This window comes from Pelobates fuscus, chromosome 3, assembly GCF_036172605.1.
Source record: "Pelobates fuscus isolate aPelFus1 chromosome 3, aPelFus1.pri, whole genome shotgun sequence".
NCBI classification, from domain to species: Eukaryota; Metazoa; Chordata; class Amphibia; order Anura; family Pelobatidae; genus Pelobates; species Pelobates fuscus.
The window spans coordinates 277241556-277256892 of record NC_086319.1 but is presented as its reverse complement, the minus strand read 5'-3'; the positions used below and the strand labels follow the sequence as shown (position 1 = coordinate 277256892).

Below are 15337 nucleotides of genomic sequence, written 5' to 3'. Positions count from 1 at the left end.
ACAACTAAGTTACTGAAAAAGGTAATTTATAAAATCAAGTTATTTTAACTGCTTTTAAAATACACATAAAGCAATTTTTATGGTGGGAGAGGGATAATTTGTTATGTGAGAGTAATTTATTCACTACAAGATTTTACACTTTAGAGTAATGTATTGCTGGAGTTTTGCCAGTAATTCAAACAGAAAATGTCTGCTATTCAAATATTTTATGTGTTGTGATGCAAAAAAATGTAGGTGAAGTGATATTCTAGTATGCAAAAGGATTTTATTATCAACAGTGTACAGCAAGCATGTCAAACTTGCGGCCCACAATGAATATTTTTGTGGCCCAGCGAGCTGTGAGTTATATATACTTACTGCTAAGGCAGAGTAGGCACCTGTTCTCCCCACATTGCAGGTGCCTACTCTGCTAACATTTTACTCAGCCCGGGGGAGAGGACTCTGGCGGCAGCGAGGGAGCTCAGCCTGTTCTTCCTGCTCCCCCACGCGCGCCCTCTGTAGTGATGCCGGGTGCCGGAACATGACATCATTCTGGCCCGGCATCACTAAAATGCACGTGTGAGGGAGCAGGAGGGAGATCTCCAGAGAGAAGATCCCCATTGGACCCCAGGGAGAGGCCCCACACAAGTTCCCAAAGGTAGGGAGCAATAAATAAAATGATTTGTGAGTGTGTGCAAGAATGTGTAAATGTGTGTGTTGTCTGTCAGTGTGTGTGTGTTGTCTGTCAGTGTGTGTGTTGTCTGTTAGAGTGTGTGTCTCTGTTTGTCAGTGAGTGTGTCTGTCAAAGAGTGTGTGTTGGTCAGTGTTGCGATGGCTGCAGGTGGACAGTGGAGGCCCTGGAAGTGTACGAAGGCATGAAACGCCACATTCCGACGTGACGTCAACGTGCTCCACCTCCAAAGGGTTTCAAGTAGTAGCGGTGGTATACACTTTGGCACAGGATGCGGATGGCGCCATTGGGGGTATACCAGAGCTATGGACTCCGGAGTAGCATACTAGCAGCGGCAATGTGAATGGAGTCTGCTCATTGGCTAATATTGTTTGGGTTTTTTTAAACAGGGGCTGGGGTTTAGTACAGGGGGGTGCTGGGATTTAGTATAGAGGGGGGACTGGGATTAATTTTTATTTGCTTGGTGTACAGAGTCACAAATACAGTGAAAGTCCCTGGATCAGCTCTACTTAATATATGAACCATTTCTAAAGAAAACACTACAAAGTCACTACAGCTCAAAGAAAATTACAGATGTCACATCTATCAGTTGAAATTTTAGTGGATCCTCTGATCACTATCTGATTTTTAATAATGATTTGTTCCTAATTTTAATTGGCCGCTTCTGAGTTTGAAAAATATAGCCAAGAGCAATTATTACTCTCTCATATCAGGTCCATTAGTACACCCAAACCTATGTAAAGCAGGAACCAGCCACCATATTCCTCTTTCTTTATGGTTTCTTACTCCAGGTCTCTTTGGTTATTCTTACTTGTGGTCCTGTAGCTAGCCTTTGCCTTTACTTTCCCCTGCTGCGATCTGCGGTATTCTCTTCTATCCCTTCTCTCTCTGTTGGGCTTGTCTCCTCTGAGCCATGACCACGTTTCTCACAGCAGATTCAGTGTTGATTCTTTTTGGTGGATGCAAATCACAGTGAGCAGCTATCTTTGTGAACCTCCTTCAAGTTGCGCATGTTTTTTCTGTGCCTTAGCGAAGATAAGGATTCCAAGGAGTCCTAATTGGACCCTTAGATTATCATAAGGGAAATCCACCTGCTCCCTCTTATCTCTCTACTGGGGAAAAGCCATTGTCCTACCATTCCCGATAATGTTTGTCAGACACCTATAAGTGGACCCCAAAAGTATTCAGTTTCTAGGCAAAATGTGGTGGAAACCCAGGAACAGGGTGGAATGCTTCTAACAAAAATGACAGGATAAGATGTAGGACATCTTGGACCCTTTGACCAAGATATTCAAAGCAGTGGGAGGTGCTCCAGCCTCGGATCAACAAATTGGCCTACTGAAGGCACGGGGCTGGATTAATTGAATAGTTCGCCTCATTGGTAATGCAAACACTGCAGTCACTACTGACAGCCTCAAGGCTGTCCTATTCAGGGAAAACCACTATTATAAACTCTAAACCTACACTGACCTTCTTTCCATAATGTAGCGAACCATGGTCTTCCAAAGACACAGGGGGTGCACTATTTGGACGCTGTCCTTATGGTAAGCTCTCACTTCCCTTTCTTCCCTACAACTGGTAGGATGGCTCGCCTTTTTTTTACCCCATGTTTGGCCTCTCATTATTTCACTCACTTAGGTCCTACAAGGGGTAACAGGGTAAAGCACATAATTGGTGTCTCTTCCTATTTAACCTTTTATTCCCAGGGAGATGTTAATCTCTTGTTTTTTTCTTAAAGCCTAGCCTTATTACATGGAATTGTTATTAAAGCAACTTTCTGCCAAATTAGTCATACTTTTTTGCTTGATCTCTTGCAAGAGAGTATCCAATGCCCATGCTCTGAATACTGATGCCCTTTATTTTACGCCAAAAAGCATCTCTTTTGATATTTCTCTTAGGTCTAAGACTTCCTCTCGATCGGCTTTTTATCCTTCATTTCCTCCGAGACCTAAACTTTGTCCTGTTGCATGTTTACAAACATTTGAAGCTACAACTGCATTGCTTCATCGCCCTTCAAAGTCTCCTCTTATTATTGCAAGCCTCATCTTCCAGTCCCACTCTGGCTCATTGGTCAAGTGGATTATGTTATTGGCAGAAAATTATACTGTATTTCTCTTTTCTTCTCTCATTTTGCACAAGTAGCTATGGCCTCGAAGACGTCTAGCAGTTGTAGTTTGGAGGATATTTTGAAGGCAGCTGACTAATCTTCATTACTTACCTTTCCAGATTTTTATTTCAAACCCATTTACCATTTTTCGGAACAAATTATCTCTCGGCTTTTAACAACAACCATAATGTAAGCCTCTGTGTATTTAATAAAATTCCTAGATTTTACTAGTATTATGACGTAAAGTCAGGATTTTATTAATAGCATGGAGGCAAGTACTATTCCCATCTCGGGTTGATGTTCCTATTTATCTCGCAATAGCTGCTTTGAGTTATGATTTACCTTTGTATTGCATATTAATATCTTCATAGATATATTTATTCTGTTTGGCATTTGCTATTTTGATATTGTAACTGTATTTGTTTTATGTCACTTATTTTGCATAATAATATTTATTTGATTCTACACTTACCATGTGATATTACCATATTGTTTTCTTTCTCTCGTAGCCTGACAACGCTTTTGAACATGTACTATTTCATCCTGAAGGTACAAGTTGTCTTCTATCGTTGTTCATTGTTTTTTTCTTTTGAAAAGTTGTCATACTCCTATTTTCATCAGATTTTTTAATTTCTGATTCACAGTTCGAGTTATATTTTCAAATTAAAGGGATTCTCTAGTGCCAGGAAAAAAACTTGTTAAAAGCCCTTCAGACACTTACCTGAATCCAGCGCCGATGTCCCTTGGAGCTGGGTCAGGCTTCGCCCACGCTCATCCCTTGACGACATCCGCCGGCAGGGAAGACCCAATACACAAGCGCGGCAATGGCCGAACTTGCATAAGGATCTGTGATGTAATTCCAGTAAAATACAAGTTTAGCAGGCTAAGATTGCCACAAGGCATATGTATGTATATGTGTTTGTAGTATCAGTTAGTTAATAACACGTAGCTAAGATACTGTCATCACTGTACTGACCAGGTGCAGGAATGTAAGAACTGGAATTACGCGTCCCTCTCCTTTGTATCAGATGAGCCACGTGGTTAGACCGGATGGATGAGTTTAGACTCTATTCATTAAATAGGTTAAGGGTATGTGTGGGTGTAGTTAATTGTGGGAGGAGCTACAGTGCTATATAAGGAATGTACTCTATGTATTCAGTACTCAGACTTTGCTGTATTTTGGTGACGCTAGTCCCTCTGAGTCCCGATCGGTGATCCAATAAAGAATCTCTTCCTTCCTGAAGAAACCTGTGTCCATCTCTCTGTGCTTGGCTTCCGTCAGTTTCTCCGGTATCATTTGGTGCATTGGCCGGGAAGCTCATCGTTCAACGGTAGCTGAGAGGCAGAGGCGTGAGACGGTCTATCTTTGCCCACGTTCTCTACGGCTGCACCCCTGAACTTCTGCGTGGACCTCCCTTCGTCTCGGCGCCACTGGTCTGTTGTCCAGGAGATCATCGGCCTCTACGTAAGAAGTGCTGGGGTGTCCCCGTCGATGAGTGTGAACTCAGGTTCAGGAACGAGGAGGTAAGATAACTGCTGTTTTAGACGGCAGGACCCGCTAGGGGTATACCGATTGTGCGGTAGGCCCAAAGGGGTTTTTGAATCTGTATCTGCCCCCTCTGTCGGAGGGAAGGAGCGAAGGCGCACCGCTCGATCGAACGCTCTTTAGTCAGACCGTTTGATTTGGTTAGTCAGGCGGGGTCCTGGTGTAAGATAGCCCTAGCCGGACACCGGTGTCTTGTCTAGACTAGCGTTCTAGGGTGTATATTACGTTCGCTAGGTCGGAGGGACCGGGAGACTAAGCGGCGCCTGTGTAAATTCGGTTCGCTAGTTCTCATCCTATCTGGGCTAAGTGGGAAGGCGTGTAAATTTGGAACCCACTAGACTTTTGATAGTACGACTAAGAGGCGCCTGTGTAAATTCGGTTCTCTAGCTCGTTGTATAGTGCGACTAAGAGGCGTCTGTGTAAATTCGGTTCTCTAGCTCGCTATATATGTGGTGATTGGGCAGTGTGGCTAACCAAAACGGGTGTATATAGTTTTAGGTAGTCCATTCAAGGTACTGGCCAATAGTTTAGTTGGGAATTGTAAATGTGTTAACGATTGTTTTAGTAAAGTGTATATCTTGTTAGATAGCGCGAGCTCAGCCGTCTAGCGAGAGTGTTAATAGTGTGTTGCTGTATTATAGTGCACGGTACCATAACCCTGTATATTTACTGACATTATATAATAAGTACTAATCATTGTCGTCCATTGCATGTTTAACACCATAACCACTAATAATTGTATTGTGACCTTAACTTGTGCTTTGACCTATGCTAACCGTACTGTAACCGCTATTTGTAAAAGACGATGTTACTGGGGTGTGTTATAGACGGGTAATTCGTATATAGAGAATTATAGCGTGGGTGACTGTGTAGTTACGCCAAAGGGCATAATATTGATTATATAGTGACTGGTGTAGCAGCTGTGTGTGTACGGGAATTCCCTGAGTGTTTATTGTTATTGTGTACGTTTCACTTGGTAACCGTACCACGTGGTGCTGTTGCCAGAGGAAACGGGTGTGACTGTTGAATAGTACGCGTGTATAGTAATCGTTGTCGACGACGTTCCACTGTTAAATATGGGTGCGTCGCAGTCAACGATTCCGGATCCCTTAGGATGTATGGTTAAGAATTTTAAAAAGGGATTCAAAGTTTGTGATTTTGGGGTAAAGATGTCTCCTGTACGTTTGGTCACTTTGTGCACTAGGGAGTGGCCTACTTTGGTTGCGGCATGGCCGCCACGTGGCAGTTTGGATCCAACTCTGGTACAGCGCTTACACGTGGCTGTATCAGGTAGGCCTGAACTTTACGGACAGTTTCCTTATATTGATTGTTGGAGACAGGCCGTAAATGACTCGCCAAAATGGCTCCGGACATGCCACGAGGAACAGTGTCGCCTCATGGTAGCTAGGACTTGTTCGTCCACTAGGGCTGGTGTTAGGCCCATTTTGGACACGCCCCCTGAGTCCGAGATCCCTTTGCCGCCCCCTTACTTTCCGGTAAGAGGAAGTGACGCAAATACAGGAAGTCCTGTAACCCTTCCCTCATTACCCTCATCCACTTCCGCTTCCTCCTCCAGTACAGGATCCACCCCCCCTCGTACTAAATCTCCCCTTCCGGAACCAGAACCCACCCCCATTAGAAACGAATATCCTGATTTGGCGCCACTTCAGACTTCCGGTCAAGCTTCATCTAGCTCGGCCCGAAGTGTTCTATTTACCACCTTTTCCCAAAACCAACCTCCCACATCCCCATACCCTATCTCTCCCCGACCGGAACCCATGACTGACGCCCCTCCACGTAGCCCCATACAGACCCGACAGTTGACCGGTGCCCAACAATTGAGACACTATCAGATGCCTCTTCGTCTGAATCCCGGGTCAGCCTATATTAATGCCGCAGGTCAAATGGCACAAGCTGACCCTGTCTTCGTATATGTTCCCTTCACTACAACCGATCTTTTAAACTGGAAGACCCACAATTCCTCGTATACTGAGAAACCACAAGCCATGACTGATCTGTTCACCTCAATAGTACAGACACATAATCCGACATGGGCTGATTGCCAGCAGTTATTAATGACTTTATTTAACAATGAGGAAAGGACAAGAATAAATCAAGCAGCCATTAAAGCATTAGAGGATAGAGCCCGTGCTTTGAACCAAGCTAATCCAGCAGCATGGGCCGCAACACATTATCCCAACACTGATCCCGATTGGAACGTAAATGGTGCTGATATGGTTCAACTCAGAGCCTATAGAGACGCTATAATTGCTGGCATGAAAGCCGGAGGAAAGAAAGCCATTAATATGTCAAAGACAGTTGAGGTGATTCAGAAAAGCGATGAAGCGCCCAGTGTCTTTTATGACCGATTATTGGAGGCGTACCGCTTGTACACCCCCTTTAATCCGGAAGACGCAGACAATTCCCGAATGGTGAACTCCGCCTTTGTCAGCCAAGCTTACGGAGATATTAAGCGCAAGCTACAAAAGTTAGAAGGGTTTGCAGGTATGTCAATCTCCCAACTAATGGAGGTAGCTAATAAGGTCTATATGAATAGGGAAACAGAAAGCAAGAAAGAGGAGGAGCGCAAGATGCGTAAAAAGGCTGATATGCTAGCGGTAGCGATCGCAGGCGTAGATAAACGGGGCCCAGATAGAGGCAATAATAGATGGAGTAGGGAGCCTTTGAGTAGGGATCAGTGTGCGTATTGCAAGGAAGAAGGGCATTGGAGGAACGAATGTCCGCAAAGAGAGCAGTACGAGAGAGACCAACCCAGGGCAGGCTACGGAAACTTTAGAGGCAGAGCGAGAGGTAGAGGAGGCCCCGGAGGGAGTAATGGTTATAGAGGGAGTAATGGGAACAGAGGAAGTGTTAGGGAAGACAGATATATTCCAGCAGCGCAAAGGTCCCGCGATAGAGAAGGTAGGGACTTCGTAGGATTGGCTGACACGGTCATGGAGGACTATTGATACCGACCGGGCTCCATCCCCCTTGGTCGAGCGGAGCCTATGGTCGATGTATCAATAGGGGGGAAAAGGAGTGCGTTCATGATCGACACTGGTGCTGAACATTCAGTGGTGACTAATCTAGTTGCTCCTCCATCTGGAAGGACTATTACTGTGATAGGAGCAACTGGAAGAAGTGCTGAAAGACCGGTTCTTAAAAGTCGACTCTGTACATTGGGAGGCCACGTAGTAAAACACCAATTCCTTTATATGCCTGAATGTCCAGTCCAATTGCTGGGACGTGATATGCTATCCAAATTACAAGCGCAGATTACGTTCCTACCAGATGGAACAACATCTTTAAAGTTTAATGGACCTTCAGGTATTATGACTTTATCCGTACCAAAGGAAGAAGAGTGGCGACTTTATACAGTGTTGACTAGCCAAAACCCTAGGAGTGATGAGACATTGTTTAACATACCAGGAGTTTGGGCAGAGAACAACCCACCAGGACTGGCCCGCAATATTCCACCAATAAAAATTGAACTGAAACATGGGGTTTATCCAGTGAGCCTAAGACAATATCACATTCCGCAGAAGGCTAAGAAGAACATCCAATCCTATCTGGATAAGTTCATACGGTATGGTATCCTAAAATTCTGTACTTCCCCCTGGAACACCCCATTGCTGCCTGTTCAAAAGCCCGGCACAGATGAGTATCGACCTGTGCAGGACTTAAGAGCAGTCAATGATGCGGTTGTTAGCATACATCCAGTTGTACCCAATCCATATAACCTGCTTGCTTTAATTCCGGGCGGGGCTACTTACTTCACAGTTTTAGACCTCAAAGATGCCTTCTTTTGCCTCCGAATTGCCGCAGAAAGTCAATGTATTTTCGCTTTCCAGTGGGAGAACGCTGTAACGGGCTCAAAACGCCAAATGACTTGGACAAGACTGCCCCAAGGGTTTAAAAATTCACCTACCCTATTTGGTTCAGCCCTAAGTCAAGATCTATTGGATTTCGAGTCCATCCCAGGAGAGTGTGTATTGTTACAATATGTAGATGACTTGTTGATAGCAGCAGTTACAAAAGAAATCTGTCAGCAAGCAACGCACGATCTACTACACATTCTCTGGAAGGCAGGATACAAGGTGTCTAGAAAGAAGGCTCAGTTGTGTTTGCCAACTGTCAAGTATCTAGGATTCCATATCTCTGAAGGTCAAAGAATTATGGGGCCAGAGAGAAAAGAGGCTGTCTGCCAAATACCAGTACCCAAGAATAGAAGACAAGTGCGAGAATTCTTGGGGGCAGCAGGCTTCTGTAGGATATGGATTCCCAGCTATGCGATACTGGCAAAACCTCTGTACGCAGCTATCAAAGGTACAGAGCACGACCCCTTCCTATGGACCCAAGAAAAGCAAACGGCATTTGAAGATGTGAAGAAGGCTTTGATGAGTGCCCCAGCATTAGGTCTACCTGATCACACACGACCATTCTACCTGTATGTACACGAGCAAAGAAGAATGGCTGTGGGAGTATTGACACAGTACTTGGGATCATGGCAAAGACCTGTTGCCTACATGTCTAAACAATTGGATGCAGTGGCCAGCGGACTTCCACCTTGTCTAAGAGCCGTAGCTGCAGCCGCCCTGCTAGTAGCTGAAGCCGATAAACTCACTCTGGGTCAAGAACTTTATGTACGAGTCCCACATGCAGTACAGACGTTGTTGGATTACAAAGGAAATCATTGGTTTAGTAACAGCCGTATGACCAAGTATCAAGCAATGTTGTGTGAAAACCCAAGAGTGCATTTAGAGACTGTAAACACCTTAAATCCAGCTACCCTTTTGCCACAACCTACTGAAAGTCAACATGATTGTCTGGAAGTAATGGATGAAGTATTCTCAAGTAGACCAGATCTTCGTGATTTTTCCATCCAGAACCCCGATGTTCAATATTATACAGACGGCAGTAGTTATGTGAAAGAAGGGATCCGCTATGCAGGATATGCAGTAACAACCATAGACAAGGTGATAGAAGCTCGGCCACTGGCGAAAGGAACATCAGCACAAAAGGCAGAATTGATAGCACTGACACGAGCGTTACAATTGGCTGAAGGTTTAAGAGTGAATATCTATACGGACTCTAAGTATGCGTTTTTAACCACTCATGCCCACGGAGCTTTGTATAAAGAAAGAGGACTACTGAATTCAGAAGGCAAAGAAATCAAGTACGCAGCTGAAATCCTACAACTATTGGAAGCAGTGTGGGAGCCGAAAGAAGTCGGTATCATACATTGTCGAGCGCATCTGAGAGGAGATGGTGATGTAACCAAGGGAAATCGGATGGCAGATAGTGCAGCTAAGCGTGCTGCTGAATCAGGAAGACAGGAGTATGTAGGGCATATAGCTGCTCTTATACCAACTCCACTGTCCCAATGGACTCCAGTTTATACAGCTCAAGAAGAGGAGTGGTTAAAGACTGAACCGGGAAAGTATCTGGAGAACAAGTGGTATCAGCTAGAAGATGGAAGAATAGTTATACCAGCATCGCTAGCGGTAGAAATTGTCCAAAATTATCACAACGGGACACATTCTGGGAGAGACAGTACTGAAGAATCTCTTAGAAAACATTTCTACATACCAAGATTGTCCAACTTGACTCAGGCCATTGTACGTAGATGTGTAACGTGTGCTAAAAATAATGCAAGACAAGGACCAGTAAAGCCACCAGGAGTCCAGTTTATGGGGGGACTCCCCATGTCCGATCTACAAATAGACTTTACAGTGATGCCTAAGTCGGGTGGACATCGTTACCTGCTGGTAATTGTGTGCACCTATTCAGGCTGGGTAGAAGCATGTCCTACTCGTACAGAGAAAGCAGGAGAAGTTGTGAGATTCCTGCTACGAGAAATAATACCCCGATATGGACTACCCTGTTCTATAGGATCGGACAATGGTCCAGCTTTTGTTCACCAGTGCCTACAACAACTGACTCATATGCTTGGTATAAAGTGGAGGCTTCATACTGCATATAGACCCCAGAGTTCTGGTAAGGTAGAGAGAATGAATAGAACTATAAAGAACCAGTTGGCTAAAATGTGTCAGGAAACCCAACTTAAGTGGAACGTTCTCTTACCTATAGCCTTATTGCGAATCCGCAGTACCCCTACCAGAAGGATGGGCCTCTCTCCTTTTGAAATCATGTATGGGCGACCACCTCCCGTACTTGGTAACTTAAGGGGGGACTTGAGTCAGTTGGGAGAAGGAATTACTCGGCAGCAGGTTGTAGAGTTGGGTAAGACTATGGAGGAGGTACAGAAATGGGTACAAGATAGATTACCTGTGAATATTTATCCCCCTGTTCATAGTTACCATCCAGGAGACCAAGTGTGGATTAAAGAGTGGAATACTGTACCGTTAGGGCCCAAGTGGAGAGGTCCTTATGTTGTTCTTTTGTCTACCCCTACAGCAATAAAAGTAGCAGAAGTGACTCCGTGGATACATCACTCCAGGGTTAAACCAGCAGCAGTCGATTCTTGGCAAGTTACAGCAGATCCAGAGAATCCCTGCAAGATCCGGTTAAAACGCACTACTCAGTCGGAGTAACGAGGAATTATTGTGGATTACAAATTTTATTGTTACAGGTGTGAGTGAGAAGGCCATAATAAAGCCTGTCCGCTTACCATCACATAGTGTATAAGCCAGGAAAGTCTCGAAGGGACACCTGTGAAGATGAGCAGAACTCCATTCCCTGCAGCCCCTCACATCCTGGAAGCTGAGGCGCCATCGCACGGACGAAGACTGAGGATGATGGCGAAAGATGTGCTTTTGATAGTGTTTATTTATATGTGTTTTTATATTCAGGAAGGTAGAGGTACCGACATTCCTAGCTGTGAGGTATGCATTAAGACTACGAGAACAGGTAACCATATATCCCAAACCCTAATTTGGCATTCACAATACGAATGTAAAGGAGATGTATCGAGATGTAGATACTTAAATATAGATTATAGTGTGTGCCATTTAGGAGTAGGAGAACCTAAGTGCTTCAGTCCGGAGTATCAGCCTCGTACAATTTGGTTGACTCTCAGGAATGGAGATCCTCAGGGGACCCTAATTAATAAAACGGTGTTAGAATCCGTACATTCTTCGGGTGTTCTGCTATTTGATGCGTGTAAAGCGATATCGAGTGGTAGAAAGCCGTGGAATGTATGTGGGGATCTTAGATGGGAGAGGACGTATGGGTCTAACGATAAATATATTTGTCCCAGTAGCAAAAATAAATATGTAAGTCCTAGATGCCCAAATAAAGACTATAACTTTTGCCCATATTGGTCTTGTGTGGGGTGGGCAACTTGGGGACAGACAGTAGACAAAGACATGATAGTGACTAAGTTGCCGACTAGCCCTTATTGTAAGTCTATGGAATGCAACCCAGTCCATATACTCATTAATAACCCCGACAAGTTCTTAGATAAGTATGGAAATTTATTTGGGTTTCAAATATACGGGACGGGTTTAGATCCTGGGACATTATTGTTTATAGGAATAGAGACTGATACGGTATCCTCCCAGACTCATCAAGTATACCATTCCTTTTACGAAGAGATGAGTATAGATAATAAGATCCCCCATAATGCTAAAAACCTGTTCATCGATTTAGCTGAAAGTATTGCCGGTAGTCTTAATGTTACCAACTGCTATGTGTGTGGAGGTACTAACATGGGAGACCAATGGCCTTAGGAAGCAAAGGAGGTAATGTCCGGTTCTGAGGCAGTTCAACAATTAATATCTTCACAAGCCGATTATCAGATGAGTGTTAGAGGTAAATCTGAGTGGAGATTAAAGACCTCCATCATAGGTTATGTTTGCATAGCAAGGAAAGGAATAATGTATAATACTTCTGTAGGAGAATTAACTTGTCTAGGGCAAAAAGCTTATGATGATGATACAAAGAATACAACTTGGTGGTCGGCTTCAAATGTCTCAGAACCATCTAACCCGTTTGCTAGATATGCCAATTTAAAGGATGTGTGGTTTGATCTATCCATCACATCTACTTGGAGAGCCCCAGCAAATTTGTACTGGATCTGTGGTAAGAAAGCCTATTCGGAGTTGCCACAGGACTGGGAAGGGGCATGTGTGTTGGGTATGCTCAAACCATCCTTCTTCTTGTTACCGATTGAAACAGGTGAGACTTTAGGTGTTAAAGTGTATGATGTGAATCATAGGAAGAAAAGGGGACCCATAGAGATAGGCGCCTGGGAAGATGATGAATGGCCTCCCCAGCGTATTATAGATTACTATGGGCCAGCCACGTGGGCTGAGGATGGTACCTTTGGTTACAGAACCCCTATTTATATGCTCAACCGTATTATAAGATTACAGGCGGTGGTTGAGATTATCACAAATGAGACATCACAAGCGCTCAATCTTCTAGCGAAGCATAACACCAGGATGAGGACAGCAGTCTACCAAAATAGATTAGCCTTGGATTACCTTTTGGCAGTAGAGGGAGGTGTATGTGGGAAGTTTAACCTGAGCAATTGCTGTCTTCAAATAGATGACGAAGGGCAAGCAATAGCTGAGCTTACTAGCCATATGGTTAAACTAGCGCATGTGCCTACTCAGGTATGGAAAGGGTATAATCCAAGTAGTTGGTTTGGTAGCTGGTATGAGTGGTTTGGAGGGCTTAAGGCAGTGGTAGGTGGAGTCCTACTGATTTTACTGTTGTGTCTACTCCTACCGTGTCTTATACCCTTAGTAGTTAGGTCTGTGCAAAGCCTGATAGGAAGTATAGCAGAGAGGAAGGCTGCTGCACAGATAATGGCGATATATAAGTATAAGGCTCTAGATCAGGGAGAACCAATGCAAGAAGATGAATGTTGAAGATTCACATCATAAGATAAGTCTGGTCTGGTTCATGGTAACCTGAGGTATATGCAAACCAAGGTTAAGTGATGCCTCAAGTAATTGTGAAATATCAGAGGCATCAAAGGGGGGAATGTGATGTAATTCCAGTAAAATACAAGTTTAGCAGGCTAAGATTGCCACAAGGCATATGTATGTATATGTGTTTGTAGTATCAGTTAGTTAATAACACGTAGCTAAGATACTGTCATCACTGTACTGACCAGGTGCAGGAATGTAAGAACTGGAATTACGCGTCCCTCTCCTTTGTATCAGATGAGCCACGTGGTTAGACCGGATGGATGAGTTTAGACTCTATTCATTAAATAGGTTAAGGGTATGTGTGGGTGTAGTTAATTGTGGGAGGAGCTACAGTGCTATATAAGGAATGTACTCTATGTATTCAGTACTCAGACTTTGCTGTATTTTGGTGACGCTAGTCCCTCTGAGTCCCGATCGGTGATCCAATAAAGAATCTCTTCCTTCCTGAAGAAACCTGTGTCCATCTCTCTGTGCTTGGCTTCCGTCAGTTTCTCCGGTATCAGATCTCCCCATAGGAAAGCATTATTCAATGCTTTTCTGTAGGGATTCCGGCGACGCTGGAGGTCCTCATGCATAGCGTGAGGAAGTCCAGCATCGTTTAGATGACCACAAGTGGTCTAAGAACCCGAAAGTCCCTCTAGTGGCTGTCCGGTAGACAGCCACTAGAGGAGGATTTAACCCTGAAAGGTAATTATTGCAGTTTTACACTTGCAGGGTTAAGGGTGATGGGAGTTGGCACCCAGACCACTTCAATGGGCTGAAGTGGAATTGGTCTGGGTGCCTACAGTGTCCCTTTAAGATGGTTGCTGGTCCCTTCTTCTAGGATTAAGTCTACTCTGATTGACTAAAGTACTGCTGAATGCTTAATGCTATTTTGCATTACCATGTTTCCCCAATGTTTTCAATTGTTCTTACGTTGTTGCTGAGGGAGGGAGGAAAGCTGCATAATACTTGTCTCTTTTTGATAAAATCATTATTTTACTTAGTACAATATGCTAACGTTTCCTGGTAAATGGAAGAACTTTGCTTCATTTTATATTCATGCATTTGTTTTTCTTGGCATTAACTGTATTAGCTCACTGACCCTGTTTTGGGACCCCAGTAAGATAATGAGAGTGTCCAACTACAAAATGGGGCTGCCTGCCAGGCCCTGGTATCCTAGACACATATCACTCATACAGGTTTGCGGGCTGCAGGATATGGACTTGAAATACTGCAGGTAGTAATAAATGAACCAATCCGGGATCCAGCAGTGTCTGCATGGGTAATGTGTGACAGTGAACACGTGCTATATGAGCTAGTCACATTGCTCCCGGTATCCCCGCTGCATGTCACATGGACAGTCAATGTGTGGGGTTTCTGTTTTGCGGGGGGGGGCTGTATTTTTCAATGAGCCTGTCTGCCAGTCTTAGTAAATATAAAACACAGAGTCACCCCCTCCCTCCCCTCCGCATTCCCGCATTGCACACTACGTACCGCTCGCTTCCGGAGGTCGGGAATAGCCTGCGGCGCGCGTGAGTGACGTCATCCGGCTCATGTGGAACGCGTCATTGCGCGAGACCTTGCCCGGGCGGAACAGCGTCATTGTGGGCTAGACACGTGCTCCGCGACCCTTGGCCTGGCATGGCGGTATTAGTAGCTGTGTGTATCAGCCAGGGACTTTGGTTTGGTTTCTGATATTGTGTGTCAGCAGTTACCAGTTCAGTTTATAATTGAAATTCCCAATTCTATACAGAGTGTACAAGCATGCATTTGTTGTCAGCCCAGCAGCCATCCCAGCATATCACATCTCACTACCCCCTTTACGCCATAAATTCAAACTGACCCTTGATCCATGGTGTTATGGATAGGATCTTTTTTCCCCCTTGTCTCTTTAAAGGGAAACTATAGGCTTGGAATACAAAATTATATTCCTAACACTTTAGTGCTCCCCATCATTAAAGCGGCACTGTCATGGCTGAATTCTGTTTTGTTTTTTCAACCCCCCTCCCGACTCCACTACATCTAATTGTCCCCCTAGTCACCTCCAAATGCCCCATAAACCCTCCATATTACCTAGTTTTTCATCTTTATTTTTACCTTCGTTGTGTGGGTATGTGATGTAATTCCAGTAA

At 44.4% G+C, this 15337-nt stretch overlaps 1 protein-coding gene across 1 annotated transcript in view; it reads right to left on the bottom strand.

Annotated features, from left to right (window-relative positions):
* The window catches only part of GPAT2 (glycerol-3-phosphate acyltransferase 2, mitochondrial), a 74947-nt gene extending 60203 nt beyond the window's left edge, over positions 1–14744 (bottom strand). Inside the window, exon 1 of the mRNA XM_063448625.1 lies at positions 14700–14744. The gene's annotated coding sequence lies outside the window, so the exon portion shown is untranslated. The remainder of the gene's footprint in view (positions 1–14699) is intronic.
* Between the last annotated feature and the right edge of the window lie 593 nt (positions 14745–15337).